The sequence below is a fragment of the Rhincodon typus genome, chromosome 2, assembly GCF_021869965.1.
Source record: "Rhincodon typus isolate 14 chromosome 2, sRhiTyp1.1, whole genome shotgun sequence".
NCBI classification, from domain to species: Eukaryota; Metazoa; Chordata; class Chondrichthyes; order Orectolobiformes; family Rhincodontidae; genus Rhincodon; species Rhincodon typus.
Window position 1 is genome coordinate 19,325,184 of NC_063333.1, and position 19,491 is coordinate 19,344,674.

Sequence of the window (19,491 nt, forward strand, 5' to 3'; positions counted from 1 at the left end):
AATTCAGAAGGTTAAAGCACATGGAATGGAGGGAAACTTGGTGAGATGGATCAAAAACTGACTTGGGACACAAAGGGTAGTAGTAGAAGGCTGTGCGAGTGACTGGAAGCCGGTGTCCAGCAGTGTACCACAAGGATCAGTACTGGGACTCTTATTATTTGTTATATACATAAATGATATAGATGAACATGTGGGCGAAATGTTAAGTAAATTTGCAAATGACACCAAGATTGGTAGAGTGGTTGATATCAAAGATGGTTGCAGGAAGATACAGATGGGTTGGTCAGATGAGCAGACCAGTGGCAGATGCTATTTAACCCTGATAAGTGTGAGGTGATGAACTTTAAGAAGAAGCAAGAGGAGGGAGTATTTAATGAATGGCAGGGCACCAGTTAGCTTAGAGGAGCAGAGGGATCTTGATGTAATTATTTACAGATCCCTGAAGTCAGCAGAGCACATGAATAGGATACTTAGGCAGCATATGGGACACTTGTTTTCATCAGTTGTGCCACAGAGTACAAGAGCAAGGAGGTAATGTTGGAGTTGTACTGTGTTGGTCAGGCCACAGCTGGAAAACTGTGCACGGTTCTGATCACCTCACTACAGGAAGGACGTGTTAGCCCGAGAGGGGTACAGAGGAGGTTCACCAGGACGTTGCCTGGGATGGAGAAATTGAAGTACAAGGAGAGACTAGACAGGCTTGGATTGTTTTCTTTAGATTAGAAAAGACGGAGGAGGAACATGATTGAGGTGTACAAGATTATGAAGGGTACGGACAGGGTGGATAGAGAGCTGCCGTTCCCCTTGGCTGAGGTCAATCACTACAGGGCATTGTTTTAGGGCGAGGGCAGAAGATTCAGAGGGAATTTGGGAAAAACATTTTCACACCACAGATGGTGGGAGTCTGGAATGCACTACCTGGGAAGGTAGTGGAAGCCAGAAACCTTACAACCAGTTTAAAAAATATTTGGATGAGCAGTTGAGATATCATAACATTCAGAGATGGGACAAGTGCAAGAAATTGGAATTAATGCGCCTTTAGTGGTAATTATTTCAGTGCAGACTTGATGGGCCGAGGCGCCTTTTTTGTGCATGAATCTATGAATCTAAGTTGGGACTGTTCTTCTTAGAGAGAAGGAAGTTGAGAGAAGTTATGAGAGAGCTTTTCAAAATCATTACTGGACCAGACACCATAAATCAAAAGAAACTAATCCTGCTCATAAAAGAAACCAGATTTTAAAATAACGTGCAGATGAGACAAAGGTGGTGAGAAAAAAAAAAAATCTTTTTCACACAGTAGTTTCAATACTGAATGCACTGTCTGGAAGAGTGGTGGAGGCAGTTACATTTGAAGCATTCAAAAGGATGTTGATTATTTGGTTAGAAATTGTGCATGTGTCTGGGGATAAAGGCAAAAGGTTAGAATTCGGTAACAAACATGAGCAGGTATGGTGGGCCAAATCGCCGCCTCCTGCACCTAAACCACTCTCAAAGAAAACATTTCTCATCTGTCTTAAAAAGGAGACCCCTTATTCTTAAACTATGCCCTCCAGTTTTTGTTTCCCTCATCAGGAAAACTTCCTTCAGGTATCCCTCACAAACCCCTCAGGATTTTATGTGTTTTAATAAAGTCATTAAGGTCTAACGGATATCAACCGAACACCTTCCACCCTTTTCTCAAACTATACCCAGCATCCCAGGAACAAGTTGAGTGAACTTTCTCGAAACTTCTTCTAAAGCAATTGTTTCTTTCCCCAAATAAGACGACCAAACACGAACACAGAACTCTAGATGTGGTCTCGACAATGCTTTGCACAGCCGCAGTAAAACTCAACTCGTATGTTCCATCATCCTTACAATGAACAAAACCATTCTATTTGCCTTCCAAATCTATCTGTATGCTAATATTGTGATTCTTGTACCAGATTCTAACAATCTCTCTCCTTTTAAATAGCACACTGCTTTTCCATTCTTCCTGCCAAAATAGAAAAGTTCACATTTATGCACATTATACTTTATCTGCCAAACGTTTGCGCACCCTCCATCTGTTTACATCCCTTTGCAAACTCTCTACCTCAATTAAGTTTTCTACCTAGCTTGGTGTCATCAGCAAATTTAGCTACCATATACATAGTACCCTTATCAAATCATTGATTTAGATTGTAAATAGTCAAGTACGTAACCTGATCAGAGGCACTCCACTAGTTTACAGCTTATCAACCTGAGAAAGGCTCATTTATCCTCACACTCTGCTTTCTGTTAGCTAACCAATCCTTTATCTGTGTGAAAGAAGTATTCCTTAATCCATACACTTAACTAGTGCAATGTTTGATGTGGAACTTTGGCATGGGTCTTTTGGAAGTCCATGGGCATCACATCAACCAGTTCCCGCGATCCATCATGAATTTCACTTTGCTAATTAACTCATCAAAAAGTTTCTTTAAGAAAACCTTGTTGGCTCTGCCCAATCATGTGCTCATCATGTTAAGGACCATCAACAGCATTTGATGTGCCCACAGAAAGAACAGAAGAGGCACTGCTGTGGAAGTTCGAAGTTCTAATGACCTGAACTGCCAGTCCAATAGACATCCATGGCTCATCCACTTTGGACTTTTTGGTCATGAAAGGACCAGCTGAAAGTGATAAAATCATTTCCAGCTTAGGCAAATTCTAATGAGGAATAGCACATGTAATCTCTGAGTGCATTCCTCATCTCTGGACTATTCAAAATAAAGACCATACCCTATGTTGTTTCTTAATTTTTACCCCATAAAATGCTTTTATTGATTAAAAGAAAAATCAAACTTATAAAGATATTTGGTAATTAATCATAATTAGTGTTAAATACTGTTAGCATTAAACAAGTTTCTTCACAAAAGGAAACCAATATCCAAGAGGAGCATCTTTGTTTTCTTTAAATGCTATTTTTAATATGCGATCTGCAATTCTTTTATTACTGAATATAAATTAGGCAAATATTTAATACACAACAGTTGCGTTATTCAAGTTTTGTTTAATAGCTGTTAAACTTAGCTCATTTAACAGTAAGGACCATTCTGATACCACAGAAGATTAATGCACAAGGAAAAACTGTACAGATTACGGAACAAAAACATAGTATTCACAGATGCAGAGAAAACATATACTTATTAACATTTCTGTTTACAGAAACTGCTGACTAAATCCCGGTCTCAAAAACATTTACCATGGCCTAATGAAGCAATTTTTATGAGCAAGCTGAAACCTATCGCGATCAAGAAAAGTAATCTCTTGTCCACATAATATTTCATCCACTCAATGCTTCTTATTCAGAATTCACACCAGTTATGCAGAAGGGCCATATAATCATTAGCACATAATGTCACACCATACAATTTTAATCTAGGCTTTAAATTGCAACTATGTTTTACTGAGTTCCATGCTGGGACATAATTGTGATTTAAAACAAAGATTTAAGAAATGTGCAACTTTTAAAAAGAAACGTAAAATGCAGCAATATTACGTGGTCTATGTGCTTCCACCTAACCATGATGTTAAATGCAAGAAACCAGTATGAAGTTTAAAAAAAAGCCACATTTTGCCTTATAAAAGATCGGCTTCTGATGAGGAAAGCCTATTTTAAATGCAACTGTCTTCCATTATTATGGCTTGCTTTATTGCCTGTTTTGACCAACACATCACATTTGTTGAATCTTTGGTTAATGTCACCTAACACAGGCTTATTTTTCTGTTGTTGATGTATAGTAATAAACTGATCATCACAACCGAGTGGCCTCTTGCCCAATGTTTAGTATCCACTTTTAACAGTAAAATCTCCCAACTTGTACCCAATTGATTATTTTTCCATCTGAGCTACAAACATATGATGATTTAAAGGAGCCTTGTCTTTGCAGTGCACTTCATTAAAACTTCTTTTTGATTCTACACAATTTCAGTATAAGTCCATTTTGAGAACTTTGATTATTGGTACATAATATTATGTACTATCCATCATTCTCTCAGCTGTCAACAATCCCATTTTTACTTCAGCTTAGCTCAAAACCTGCTGCTGATTCAATTGCATAAAGTAATTTACTCCTCATAAGATTTTCATCATAAAATTCTGGAAGTTTCAGAAGGTTCATGCAAGTACTGGCTGTGGGTAATCGCTCCAGGTCAGTTCCTCCATTGTGTATACAAAACGCTGGGTACAGCTCCTGAAAACAAATTAAAAATTAGACTATCTTGACAAAAAAAAAAGACAAAGACAACGCCGTCCCCTTACAAATAAGCAATTATAACAGTTGTCATTTTTAAAAAGAGCAATCCCAGGTAGCCCTCCTTAGCAAATCTTAAAAACAAAATCTCTTGCCACATCCAGAAGGAATATGAATAGGAATCAAGATTATAAATTAAAATTAGTCGAGATTATTCTAACATTGAGGTAGAAGTAAAGCAAAGAGACTATTCAGATTCAAAAATAAATTTCAAAGATCATTACATATTTAAAGAACATGAACAAATGTTTACAGAAGTTGTATAGCCAAGGAAAGTTTTAGAGATACTAGTTGAAATAAATCAAATATATTTCAGCTTCAATTGTCGAGGAAGCAACTATTTACAAAGATCCAGTTTGGTCCTATCCTGACATTCGATAGCATTTGGCCCATTCCAGTTTATCCATCCTAAAAGTTCCTAAACCTCCAGATAATATTAATCCTAACTTAAATAAAAACAAAAATGCTGGAAAACTCAGCAGATCTGGTACTGTGGGGGCAGAGAGAGAGGGAGTTAATGTTGGATTTGGGATAACATGTTGGATCTCAGATGCTGGGTATTAACTACATCATTGTTCTTTGAATTGTTTCTAAAGCCCGAATGTCTCACTGATCAGAATGGGCATAACTCAAATATCTGGAAAGAGCAGGTATATTTATACACAATTAAATGCTTATTTTTTATCAGTTGATTTATGGAAGACTTCTGCAAATTATCAAAGGGCACCACATAAACATGCATGGAATGAGATACCATTTACCCAACAAATCTATTCCTTCCACACCACAAGCCAATCTCCCATCATGAATTCCATCATGATGTAAACTCCTCACCAAGGCATCATTACATAGCTGTTCTGTAAAAGTCAAAAGAGAAAAAGCTTACCTAAATCTGGTAGCCAGATGACATAATCAAACGGCTAACTTACTACCTGATGAATTTAATATTTTGATACATGGAAAAAAAACTATCAAAATAAAAACACAAACCTGATGTTGGTGCTTAAATGAGATAAAACCATGAAAGAGGACTTCCATTTGACATTTTTAAATGAGCTAGTAATTGGATACAGTTCACAACAAAGAAAAAGGCCCATCATATGCCAATACCTGAGAGGAAGCAAAAATGAATCCTCTTACTTTCCCACTAAGACACCGTAGTTGCCTGTGCTTTAAGTGTTTATCAATTCACCCTCAAAAAAAATCCTCTACCTCAATAATAGTGATGTTGTAGCAGTAATGACATTGGATTAGCAATCCAGAGGCCCAGGCTAATTCTTTCATGATGTGTGTTCAAATCCCACCATGATAGCTGATGGAATTAAATTCAATTAATGAATCTGAAATATAAAACCAATCTCAGTAATGTTAACCGTTGAACCATTGTGGGAAAATCCCATCTGACTCAGTACAAGTGCCTTTCTTACCAAGTATGGCTAACATGTAACTTTAGACCAGTGTAATGTGGTTGGCTAGCTAGCCAGCCAGCCAGCCAGCTCATGGGCAATTAAGATTGGACAAAAAAAAAACTAGCTACATCTCACAAAAAAGTAAAATTAAAAGCTCGGCAGAAAAGCATTGCATGCACGAATAATTTCCTGTAAAAAGAAACTGGCATCAGCTTCTCTCCACATTCTTAATTTTAAAATCAAAACTCTATTTATTTGCTCCTCGAGGAGCAAGTCTCTTATTCATTATGGCTAAATCTGAAGTAAAATTCCAAAAGTTAAACCTCCTTTGCTCTAATTATCCCAGTATTTCAGTCGCAATTTGGAGGAGAAAAATAACAGACAAATGACCGAAACTGGTTCCAATTATTAACCAAGACATTCTCATTGTTTCACAAATGGTTTCTCTAACTATGTAGAGAATTTCTCACCAAATACCTGCTTGGAAAGATAGGGTTTCTACAAATCCATGTAACTGGTTCCTCACAGAAAATAGGAGCAGGAATAATCCATGCAGCCCCTTGAGCCTGTGCCATTATTCAATATGATCACAGCTGATCATCCAATCGCATTCCCACTTTCTCCCCATACCCTTTGATCCATTTAGCTCTAAGAATTATAACCAACAACTCCTTGAAACATTCAACGTTTGGGCCTCAACCTTTTATGTGGCAGAGAATTCCATAGGCTCACCAGTCTCTGGATGAAGAAATGTCACCTCACCTCAATGGCTGCTAAAGCCCAATTTCATTTGGTGATAAACTAATATCCTGAAATGTGAAAGACTGGTATATTAATTGATCAAACTCAGGAAAACTATTTTGAACATTAAATGGAAAAAGGGAACATTTACGGTTAAGAATTACAGTAATTCTTACAGCAAAATAGCCACATTTCTTCAATACAACAGAATTGGCCAAGCAAAGATTGAAAATAAATAATATCTATAGGTACAGTTTATGCAAACTGCATGATCAGACACTCTGGATTTCCCGTAATATCCCTCAGATCTTTAAGCCTTTAAAAACAGTCATGACTTCTGCTTAATAATTCTTGTAAAAGGATCATAAGACTCATGTAAAATTAAATGATACTTTGCAAAAAATTGCAGTTGACAAGGGTGTTGTCAATATATTCAGTGATCCTAATCTACAACAGAGATTTAGCAATTTAAAGTTGTGGTGAAATGCCCCCCTGAACTCCCCCCAACAACAATCCATTTTTCTGCCTATTAACTTATTAAACCATCATTGCCTGCAGGATGTGATATTCTGGAACAGATGATTTTCTGAAAAAGATTTCAATCATCTTCTAAAATGGATTAGCGTTGACAGTGCTATTTCTTTTCTAATGAATTTTTGGACATTTATTGCTCTTAATTAAAGATAAGGCAGCATTAGTACAGAGCAAAGTCAAAGTGCAGCCTCTGAACAGAATGCTTATCAAGCAATGAAACTGCTGGTGAAAATAAATGCAAAGTAGTAACAGCTGAAAATGGATGGCTAAGAAGCTTTATACGCTTGGCAGATTGTGTTCTGATTCACATTACATTACTCTGGGCACTTCAGTCTTCTCAGTGGATATATAAATCTGTCTACTTAGATTACACATGTCCATCTCCCTGTGCTTTCTCTGTATTAGAGGGTCGTATGGTCTGTTGACTCATCCTGAGAATGCTTCTGTTAATTCACTTCACATTTAAGATTGTGGAACGTTACTGTGACAAAAGAAAAGCATAAATAAGGTCCATTCATGGCTCAACAGGTTTTAGGCAAGACACTTATACATTTGACACCCCTCATTCAGACAATAGGAAATTTGTGCTCATATTGATGAAATCGGTACCCTTACATTTATACTTGTATTGACATGATCTCAACTACAAAGCACCAAAATTGAAACTACTAACTGAACTATAGTTGAAGAAGTTGCAGCTTATTTAATTAACTAATCACAGCAGGGAATGATAATACAAGAAAAAAAACCACTTGATTGCAGAGGTTTGATGTATTCTTCCCTTTCCATTAGATGATTTTAACTTCACCTTTAAAAGCTCCATTAATATAGCACATCGAAAGAATTCTCCCCTGCCCCCACTTCCAGATAGAAACTTAGCAAGCGGGAGCAGGATGAAGCCACTCAGCCCTTGGAGCTTGCTCTGCTATTCAATATGGTTATGGGTGATCATCTAACGCAGTATTCTGTTCCTACTTTCTCACTATATCTTATGATCCCTTCAGCCCTAAGAACTATATTTAATGCCTTCTTGAAAACATGCAATATTTTGGCCTCATCTGCTTTCTGTGACAGAATTCCACAAACTAGGTGAAGAAATTTCTCTTCTCAGGTGTACATGGAATTTCAAGCAACCTTCAAACTTGTATATATGTCATCAATAAGCTAACTGCAACAAACTATCTTTATATTACAGGGGACGGATAGTAAAAAGTTTTCCAATTACAATAGCTGAATTCAAACTCAGCCTTATATAAAACATGCACATGGACTGCAACCACGCATAGTAATATGAAAAATTATTTCCATCTCTGCTTTTCTTAAATATTCAACCAATCAAAACTGCTGGAAAACATAATACGCTGGATGGACATATGAACCAAGTCTCAAATCAAAATATAATATTAGGTCAAGAATTGTAAAGGTTAACAAGGATCAAATCAGTCAGCAGAATGCACACATTAGATAAGGACAACTTGGGTATTTTTTTTAAATCGGGTAGTTATTTGGAGGTGATTAGCCAGATACTTCTCAACGACAGTTATTTATTCTTCTTGCTTTAAGTGATTACTACCTGGTAAATTCATTGTTTTATTGATCAGTGGGTATTAATTAGAAGGCCTACAACATTAGCACCACAATGAGGAAATCTTTTACAGCTCAATTCTTATGTTATCATGTTCCAGACAAATAGCAAAATATATGCTCAATACTGCATTGTAAAGATATAAAAGCTCCAGACAATTCATAACATGCATTTCAAACTGCCCCTAGATATTCTGCAGAAGTTAACACTCACCTATCAAACAATTTATTTCACAAATACTACATTCATGCAAAATGTTACAAATCCAAAGCAAGTGTTTAACGCATTCCATACTGGACATCGGCCCTGACTTCAAAACTGTGATAGAAGATACAAATTCTGATAGTAAACAGCTGTAAATTACAAGAAATGGACAGGGCATGATGTAAGAAGAAAAAGACCAAGGATGTTTGTGCACAAATCTTTGAAGGTAGTAGAACAGGTTAATAAGGCGGTTGACAAAGCATAGAAGCTTTATTAATTTATGCACAAAATCATTGAACAGTTATAGCAGAGGTGACCACCAATTTGGTCTGTTTCTATGCTATCTTTCTAAAAGAGCAATTCATCCAGTGCCACAACTTTGTCTTTTTCCATCGCCATGCAAATGGTTGGTTCTCAGATAATGAAAGATCTCAATTTTTATTTTAAAGACTAAAATGACTCCCTCCACCACAGTCTAAGGATACAGGGCAACCATTTAGGACTGAGATAAAGGAGAAATTTCTTCACCTAGAGAATGGAGAGATACCATAGAAAGCAGTTGAGACCAAAACATTGCAAGATTTAAGAAGGAGTTGGACATAGAACTTGGGGCTAAAGGAATCAAAGGATATACAGGAACAGCAGGACAGGCTATTGAGTTAAATGATCAGCCATGATCATAATGAATGGTGAAGCAGCTGCTTGAAGAGCTGAATGGCCGACTCCTGCTGCTATTATCTATGTTTCTATCCGTAGGCAGTACATTCCAGAATCTACCTAACCGCTTGCTGAATGAAAAAGGTTTTTTTCATGTTGCTGTGCGCTTTTTACTAATTACTTTAAATCTGCATCCTCTAGTTCTTGATACTGCAACCAATGGGAACACCTTCACCTTATCCTCTCAGTCTACACCTCTCATGATTTTTAAAAACTTGATCAAATCACATCTTGAATCCACTCTTCTTGCAAGAGAACAGTCCCAATTTCTTCAATCTACAGGTAGTTCTACTATAATGAGTGTTTCGTTAACACAAATTAGCTGGAACACAATTGATGAATAATGGATGCTGTTTGGAGAACACAAACTTTCTGCTGTACAGATATAGCGATTTCCCTATAATACTATTTTCTATAAAGTGATTTTCTATAGCGCAAGGTCACACAAGAATGCAACTATCATGTTACAGAAGTACCTGGATCTGCATAACATAGGTTCCTCATTCCTTGTCTGGGAAGGAGGTTCAGGCCATGGAGGGAGTGCAACAAAGGTGTACCAGACTGATCCACGGGACAGCAGGACTGACACATGAAGAGAAACTTGACTGGTAGGGCTATATTAACTGGAGTTTAGAAGAATAAGGAGGAATCTCATAGAAACATTAAAGTTCAAACAGGACTGGACAGGGTAAATATATGAAGGATCTTCCAGATGACCATGGAGTCCAGAACCAAAGGTCACGGCCTAAGCATCGAGGGTAGACCTTTTAGGACTGAGGTGAAGAGAACAGGGTACTAAGTTGAATGATCAAATTATTGTTTCTAAAAGCTTCCTCACAACATCTGACTGGGATTTATCTTCATAAATACTTTGAACAAGCAAGTACTTTTGTACTGTCCAGTTCTCTGGTGCCACCCTAGAGTCTAAGGAAGATTGGGAAAATATGGTCAGTACTTCCACAATTTCCATTCTCTCTTACTTCAGTATCCTCAGATGTATTGTAATATAGTTCTGGTGACCTAACTGTAAGAACAGACATTCTCCAATATCATTTCCTTATCAATTTCAAGCCCTTCAAGTATCTGAACTACAACCTCTTTCACCATGACTGGTGCAGCTGAATAATTTTTGAAAAGATAGATGCAAAGTATTCATTTAATACCTCAGCTATGCCCATGGCCACAATATGCAAGCCCAATTTATGGTCCCTAATCTACACCACTGCTCTTTTAACATTTACACATTAGTTACCTGTCTCTTCTATTAAGTCTTGTCTTAATTTTTCAATTTCCGTTTGAACCCTCTATATTCTTTCTGGTTCTCAATATTATCCCCTGACAGCTGTCATAAACACATCTTATCCACTTCATCTTAATCTCTATCCTTTTGTCATCAAGGAATCTCTAGATTCATATGGCCTACTTTTTGCCTTTGCAGAGATATACCTTGACTGTAGTTGAAGTCTCTCTTCTTTAAAAGGTAGTCCATTGTTCTGTTAATCTATGATTCCAATTTTACTTAATGAGATCCATTTGTACCCCATAACATTGCCTTTGCTCCAGTTTATTTTTCTTACTCTGGATTCTTTCCAATCATTTTCAATAGCCAACCTAACCCTTTCTGACATCTGATCTACTTTGCCCTGCTCAGGCAGCGAACCAGGTACAGGAATGCCTTTTTTCTTGTTGGACTGGAAACAGAGTGATGTCGAATATTCTCCTCAAACACATTCTAGGCTTGCCCTCCCGGTCCTTTTTACAACGACTATCCTACTGTGTTCAAATAACTCCACATTTCCCCAAGACCTCTTCTCTACCCCCAACAAGAAGTGTAGAAATCTGCATCAAAACTGACAAATTATGATACAAGTGACTCAGATTGTAGCATTACCCACACGTGCCTTACTGTTAAGTGGATGCTACATGCTGAATGTACATGTTAACAAGCTAAGTTTGATCATTCTTTATCAGTATCTGGCACTAACAAACAGAAATCATTTTAGGCTTACAGTGCATTTAAGTATGTGCTGTTAAGCATCAGAAACTGTCCTAATAAAACTACAAGTTTTGACAGCCTGTAGCAACCAATCATAGCGCCTGCACAGATATCTCAATCCAACATCAATAGCTTTGTTTCTAGCAATTTTTTAGCAGTTTTTAGCAATGCAGTACAAGAAGCATTATGTTCAAAACAGCTCAGTTTAAATGCTGCATTACTGTTTAAAATTAATATCACAGATTGCTCCACTATTTTCAGTGACAAGCCAGCAACTTCCCAGGTGCTGTGCAGCTCACAAGTCAAGTTGGTAAGAGCAAATGAAAGGTTGTGTTGTTGTGGATTTTCCACCATTCAAGTGGATTTAATACAAATTCATTATATACCGGCTATTAATCTTTACTACAATCCTATTTGGGGGTGGCAGCTTTGAGTAATGATGTGTGAATGATATAGTGCATCGAAGTCTCAGTAAAAACACTGATTTAGCAACTATTTTGAACAATACAGTTTACTGTGCACCACCCCACATTTTGCTTAGCCAAGTGAGAAGAATTCACCACATGGCACACACAAGTGCTTCATACTCAAAGCACTTGGCCCTAGTGGAACAATATCCCTTATTAATACCACTGACAGTTAAAATGAATGTCCATTGACATCATCAAAAGATTATAATAATGTGGTGGAATGTTGCTTCTGCAAATAATATTGTCAAATGATTCATGACCTGGTCAATCATGCTGGATATCAGAGATAATTGAAAGACACTTGATACATACCAATTACATTCAAAAATAGGAAAACAAATATAAATAGGCTAAAATGGAAGTGCCAAGCTTTGATCAGTTCATCTTGATCTTGATGTTAATTTTACTGCACAAAATGCAGCAGTGAGATTCATTTACCAAGACTTGTATTGACACCACATACTTGAAGAGTTTAAATACAGAAATAAGCACTCTGCAAAAAGTTGTCTTCGTACAGAAAAATGTACTAGGGTACACAGTTTAAAAATAAGGGGCTTTCATTTTGAAGCTGGAGCCACGGTGTGTTATTTTTCACTCAGAGAACTGAGTGCTTTGGAATCCTTCCCCAGACAGTATTTTCAGTAGAGCCATTGAATATTTTAAAGATGGATGTAGATAGACTCTTGACTAACAGGGGACTCAAAGAGTATCAGACATAGGTGGAGTTGAGGCCACAACCAGATCAAACATGATCTCATTGAACAGCAGAGTAAGCCCAAGGGGCCAAACGGCCTACCCGTGCTCCATGTTTGTTCATACATAAATTTTAAACCTTGACTATAAATATAAGATTTCAAGTTGGCACAAAACTTGGAAGTACAGTGAATTGCGAGGAGGATAGTGAAAGACTTCAAGACGATAAAGGCACATTGGTAGAATAAGGAGACATATGGCTGATAAATTTAATACCAAGAAGTGCCCAGTACACTGGTAAGAAGAATAAAGAGGCAACATAAACTTAAAAAAAAAGGGTAATTCTTCAGAGGGCAATAATAGGGGTTTCTATAACACCGGTCTGGTGGTGGGTATATCTACATAAGTTGAAGGTTAAGGTTGGTGGAAAGATAAGAGTGGAAAAGGCATTATGGGTTCTGGGCTTTGTAAAATTATGGCAAGGAGTAGAAAAGCATGAAATTATTATGAATTTAAAAAACTACAGATGCTGGAAATCTGAAACACAAAGCACTGGAGAAACTCAGGAGGTTTGGCAGTATCTGTTAAGCAGAGTTAATCTTGAGCCCAGTGACCCCTCATCAGACAAACGGTCACTGTATTTGAAGCATTAACTGCAGTTCTCACTACAAAATTCTGGTGAACCTTTGTAAAACACCATTTTGCCCTCAATAGAGGTATTTTGTCTAATGATGACTACAGAAGGTGCCGAAAAGATTTACAAGAAACATTTGAAGGATGAAACTCTTCAGCTAAAAATATAGATTGAAGCTGGTGTTGCTCTCCTTTAGAGGAAGTCAGACAATGGTGAACAGCAATGTAGGTAACTCTTAACTGTGCTCTGAAATAGCCTAGTAAACGATCCAGTTCTTAAAAAAAATCTCTTGAAATGTGACATCACTGGTAATGCTATTGATGCCCATCCCTAACTGTCCTTGAGGCACAGAGGAGGACAGAGGTGTAGTGGTAATTTGCTTTGATTTGCTTTTTCATTGTCACATGTACCAGGGTACAGTGAAAAGTTTTGTTTGCATGCAGTACAGGCAGATCATACCATACAAGGAGCATTAGGATAATAGAACAGAGTGAAGAATACAATGTTACAGCTGCAGAGGAGATGCACAAAGAACGATATCAACATTAAATTTAAAATTTGAGAGGTCATTTCAGAAGTCTGATAACAGTGGGGATGAGGCTGTTCTTGAATCTATTTGTATGCATTTAGAAACTTTTATATCTTCTGCCTGATGGAAGAGGGTGGAAGAGTGTATAACTGGGGTGGGAGGCATCGTGGATTATGTTGGTAGCTTTTCCAAGGCAGTGGGATGTATAGACAGCGTCGATGGAAGGCTGGTTTACGTGAGGGACCGAGCTGTGTCCATGACTTTGTATTTTCTTATGGTCCTGGGCAGTGCAGTTGCCAAACCATGCTGTGATGCAACCAGATAGAATGCTTTCTATGGTGCATCTATAAAAATTGTTTTTTCCCCCTTGTGGCCATGCTGAATTTCCTTAGCCTCCTTTCGTCAGAGTTTGGTGGGATAGACAATTATTGCACCTAATGGTCCACAACACATCGTGGATGCTCAGTTATGAGTGAAGAGATCTGTTCATTATTCATTACACTTAGCAGAATAGCAGTGCCCAAGACAACAGAAGATCCTCTCAATTAGGAGACAGGGATTGATCGCCACCAGGCCTGTGCTACAATCAAAATTATCATTGCTATCATGGTCAAGTACAAGATGAGGAAGAGATCAGATCAATACACGCGGCACAGTGGTTCACAGCACCAGGCACTCACGGTTTGATTCCAACCTCAAGTGACTGTGTGGAATTTGCAAATTCTCCCTGTATCTGCGTGGGTTGCCTCAGAGTGTTCTGGTTTCCTTCCACAGTCCAAAGATGTGGGGGTTAGGTGGACTGGCCATGCTAAATTGCCCATAGTGTACATGTAAATGTACATGTTAGGTGGATTAGCCACAGGAAATGCAGGGTTGCAGAGAAAGAATAAGGGGATGGGTCTGGGTGGAATGCTGTTCAGACGGGCAGTGTGGACTCAATGGGCTAAATGGCCTGTTTCTACACTCTAGGGATTCTAGGATTCCAAAGGAAGTATAGATGTTGTTGTGCTTTCTTGACCATTGAATCGAACTGGCTGGACCAGGACAGATTGGTGATTATTACTCACAGGAACTTGATGCTGCCAACTACCTTCAACTCAGCACCATTGATATTGACAGAGGCATGAAGTCAATGACCAGTTTGTTCATTTTGCTGACGTTGATGGAGAGATTGTTGTCTTTACAACGTGCTGCTAAGTACTCTCTCTCTTTCCTGCATTCTGTCTTGTTGTTTGAGATCTGCCTTACAATGGTGGTGTTGTCGGGAAACTTGTACGCAGGAGTTGGGGCGGAATTTGGCCACACAGTCGAGCGTGTATAAGGAGTATACCAGGGAGCTGAGCATGCAGCCTTGCGGTGCACCGATTTGTTGTGAAGGAGGTGTTGCCACTCATTCTTACCGATTGTAAGATATGGGTCAGGAAGTCCAGGATCCAGTTACAGAGAGGAGAGCCGAGACCTAGGTCTTGGAGTTTAGAGATGAGTTTGCTTGGAATTATGGTGAAGGCAGAACTAAACTAGGAGCCTGACTTAGGTATCCTTGTTATCCAGATGTTCCAGGGATGCGTGTAGAGCCAGGAACATGGTGTCTGCTGTGGACTTGTTGCGCTGATTGGCAAATTGCAAAGGATCAAGGCAATTAGGTAGGCTGGAGTCAATGTGAGCTATGGCTAACCTCTGGAAGTACTTCATAATTATGGGGGTCAGGGCCACCTGGCAGTAGTCATCAAGGCACACTGCATGACTTTAATTTGACACCAGGACCGTGTTGAAGCATGTGGAGACTTCAGATCGTAGTAAGTAGAGGTTAAAGATATCTGTGAATACTCCTGCCAGCTGGTCCACACAAGATCTGAGTGCATGGCTGGGGACTACATCTGGGCCAGTCACTTGCCGTGGGTTCCAAGAAGATCAATCTAACATCTGTGGTGGTGACAGTGGGTACTGGTGCACCAGAGGCTGGTGGGATAGGTGACATTGTTTCACTGACCTTCTGTTCAGAGCAAGCATAGAATACATTGAACAGAAACAAAGTTGCTGGAAAAGCTCAGCAGGTCTGGCAGCATCTGTGAAAGAAAATACAAAGTTAACGTTTCGGGTCCGGTGACCCTTCCGCAGAACTGCTGAGCTCTTCCAGCAACTTTGTTTCTGTTCCCGATTCACAGCATCCGCAGTTCTTTCAGTTTTTATTATAGAATACATTGAGCTCATTGAGTAGGGATGTTCTGTTGCCCACAATTCTGTTCAACTTAGCTTTGTAGCCTGTTATGTCATGTAAGCCTTGCCACAAACAACGAGTCTCCGTGTGGCTGGTCTGGTCTCAAGCTTAGTTTTGTACCGCCACTCGGCATCTCTATGGCCTTAGGTAATGTCATTGGATGTGCAATCCAGAAACCCACCCTAATATTCTAGGGATATGAAATGGCCTAAAACAGCCAATCAGTTCAAGGGTAACAAATGCTGGCAGTGCCTTGCCAGTCTCATGCACAACTCTCAAAATACAAAAGAAAAGATGCTCCCAGTTTCAATGTCCACACCTCTGTTAAAAGGCAATAGAAGCCAAGGAACATTGAGATTACATAATCATTCTACAAATTATATAATTGAATTAATGTTTTTCTAGTCTTGTATGGCACATTGTTGTAACAATTATTTTTTGCTGCTGAAAACAGTGTAGCAGGAAATCAAATCCTTATCAAAGTTGCACTTTAAGTCAAGTTATTCATGGACTTGTTCAGAGAAAGTCAGGTTTTTAAATCACGCATCACGCTGCTATAAACATTTAAAAATACAGAATTTGAATCCCATCGAAGTGTTCAGAAATCAGGACATGCAAGATATTCCTAAAAGTTCTTAATTCTGTACCTTAAATCCCAGCAGAGGTGGTCGAGAGCAACTGGTGACAAATTTCAGCAGCTTGCGCTTTTCGTCATTCGTGAAACTCTGCACTACAATCCAGAATATTTTAATGACTGCATGGTCTGCTGAATAACCACCTAAAAAAGGAAGGAAAAGCACAGACAATCTTCAGGGATATTTCTCAAAGTATGATTTATCACAAGAGAGTTCAGAAATTAGCAGGAATTTGAATATAGTTTGCAAAAATGCCAAAGCAGGATCATTTTTCAGAAGCAGTCAAAATCACCCTGATGGCACTTGGTCATGCTAAGAACATGTGCTGCTTACAAAGCACTATACAATGCAGAACATTAATGATGTCTAGTTTCTTCTGCATTTATGCATTGATACAACTGAATTATGTGGTATAATAGATTCACAGTAACTACAACACTCAAAAATCTTCACCTTTTAGGTTTGTCCATCCAATAAGAGCCAACCACAAAATTGCCCATGATTCCCCAGCACTCAAATCCGAGTATGCACCAATAGTACAAGTTTGACAGCTATAATTGTTGCAAATACAAAAACTGACTTTTAATTTCAATTTTTATCATTTTTATTTATCCTGTGACCTCGTTCAGTCTCATGTTTCTTTCAATCGACACAATTTTACGCAAGTTGCATTAAAGTGAAAAAACCTTATACCCATTACAGGTTTCTAGATAGTTGTGTCTGCAATACATAAATAAATAGTCAAATTAGTTGACGCTGAGTTTAAGAAAAAAATTGTTCACAGATATGACTGTCACTAGCTCAGCCAGTACATATTGCCCATCTTTAATTGCCACTGAGATGGTCACGAGCTATCCTCTTGAACTAGTGTATGTGGGGAGACTTGGGGTTGGGGAGTGGGAGGAGGTGGAGTACATAGTGCTATTAAAAAAGGGAGCTCCAAGATTTTGATCCAGCACCACAGAAGGAACAGTGATATTTCCAAGTCAAGACACAGACATTTGTCAGGGAACTTGCAGGTGCAGGGTCCTTCTGGATGATAAAAGATATGGTTGTAAGGTTCTTGTCAAAGGGGCCTTGGTGAATTATTGTAGTGTATCTTGTACATAGTACACATTATTGCATTGGACACGGTATTGAAGGGATTGAATGCTGAAATTGGTGGAAGGGGTGCCAATCAAGCAGGTTGTTTTTTTTCTGGATGGTGTGCAGAGGAAAGTTACTAACTGTAGATGTTTTAGCCTATAGTAGTAGATTTACTTTAAAATCTAGTGGCATTTTATATGGCTAGTTCAGTTCCCTTTCTGGTTTGTGGTGACCCCGCTGCCACAAAAATGGTGCGAGTACCGAATTCATAGATGGAAAAGCAATTGAAAAATCAAGAGGCAATTGTCATATTTCATAGAATCATAGAATCCCTACAGTGTGGAAGCAAACCATTTGGCCCATCAAGTCCTCAACAACCCTCCAAAGAGGACCCACCCAGACCCCATCCCCTTATCCTGTCCCTGTAACCCTGCAATCCCCATGACTAATCTACCTAACCTGCATATCCCTGGATACTATGAGCAATTTAGCATGGCCAATCCACCTAACCTGCACATCTTTAGACTGTAGAAGGTAACTGGAGCAACCAGAGGAAACCCACCCAGACACTGGGGTGGGGGTGGGGAATGGTGGTGGTGCTTGATTCAAGGACAGCCATTCATCTCACCTGTGGAATTCAGCTCTGGTTCCACGTTTGGACCAAGGCTGTAATAGGATCAACAATGCAGAGGTATGGGTAGAACTCAAACTCAAATCAGTGAGCAGTTTTTGCTGAGCAAAAGCTGATGATTGAGAGTAGACTGGAGATGGAAACTGGTTGGGTTGGATTGGATTTGTCCTGCTTTTTAGGCACAGGACATACTTCAGCAATTTTCATGTCAATATGCATTTAATGTGAAGAAATGCTCCCAAAGGGTATGAATGACTATAGTAACAAAAATGTAAATACTTTTTAACCAGTGATTGGTTCAATCTCCAATTATATCACGGCAATGAGTACAAATAATCTACTCGACATTCAAATGAAATCACAGAAATGCATCTAAATTGCAACAGAAATCAGCTGAAGCAATTAAAATTGGGCTGCATCGCAATAATTTAAGTGTTTTAGTAAAGTACCTTACAAAGATGTCTATCCACCCAAAAAAACTAACGAAAACCCAAAGGCTGCACAAGCCACAAACCAGGGCAGCTAGATGAATTTAAATTGTTTGCTAAACTACAAAAAGTGGAAATAGCATGGAAACTTGCCCCACATCTCCATATGAAGTTACCATGGGGAAAACAGATGCTGAATATAAGGAGCACACAGGATTGATCTTTAGGAGACTCAAGAGTAATGGTGGCTAGGGAGAAACAGACAGTATTTTTGGAAAAGATCCTGTGGGTGGTAACAGTAATACATAACTTGTAGTGTAGAAATACATCTTTGCACACTTCACAGAAATATAACAAGCGGAACTTGAACATGTTCTGTTCTTCAACTATATTAATTAAACAGTAGCTTTCATTCAGGGAAATCATTTCGCAGGTTATTTGGATTCTTAAATTAATGCTAAAACATCAGTATTTTAGCAAACTGACAGGCACAAAGAATCATGTCAAACTAAACAGCACTTGCTGGTTGGTGCTATGGGAAATGGGAAATGCAGGATTACAGGGATAGGGTCGGGGGGGTTGGGAGTCTGGGTAGGATGCTCTTTGGAAGGTCTGTATGGACTCAATGGGCCGAATGGCCTTCTTCCACACTATGGGAATTCAATGATGCGATAACAACAACAAACTTACTTTAATAAAAAGGCAATTATATATGATAAGGACTA

The 19,491-nt window shown here is 38.6% G+C and overlaps 1 long non-coding RNA gene across 1 annotated transcript; it reads right to left on the reverse strand.

The window, feature by feature from the left end:
- Positions 1–2,998: 2,998 nt before the first annotated feature.
- Positions 2,999–18,079, reverse strand: LOC125486742. Its single transcript, XR_007265370.1, has 2 exons — positions 16,634–18,079; positions 2,999–4,196 (listed from the first exon to the last, which is right to left on the reverse strand). It is a non-coding gene; the product is annotated as an uncharacterized LOC125486742 (long non-coding RNA).
- Positions 18,080–19,491: the final 1,412 nt, after the last annotated feature.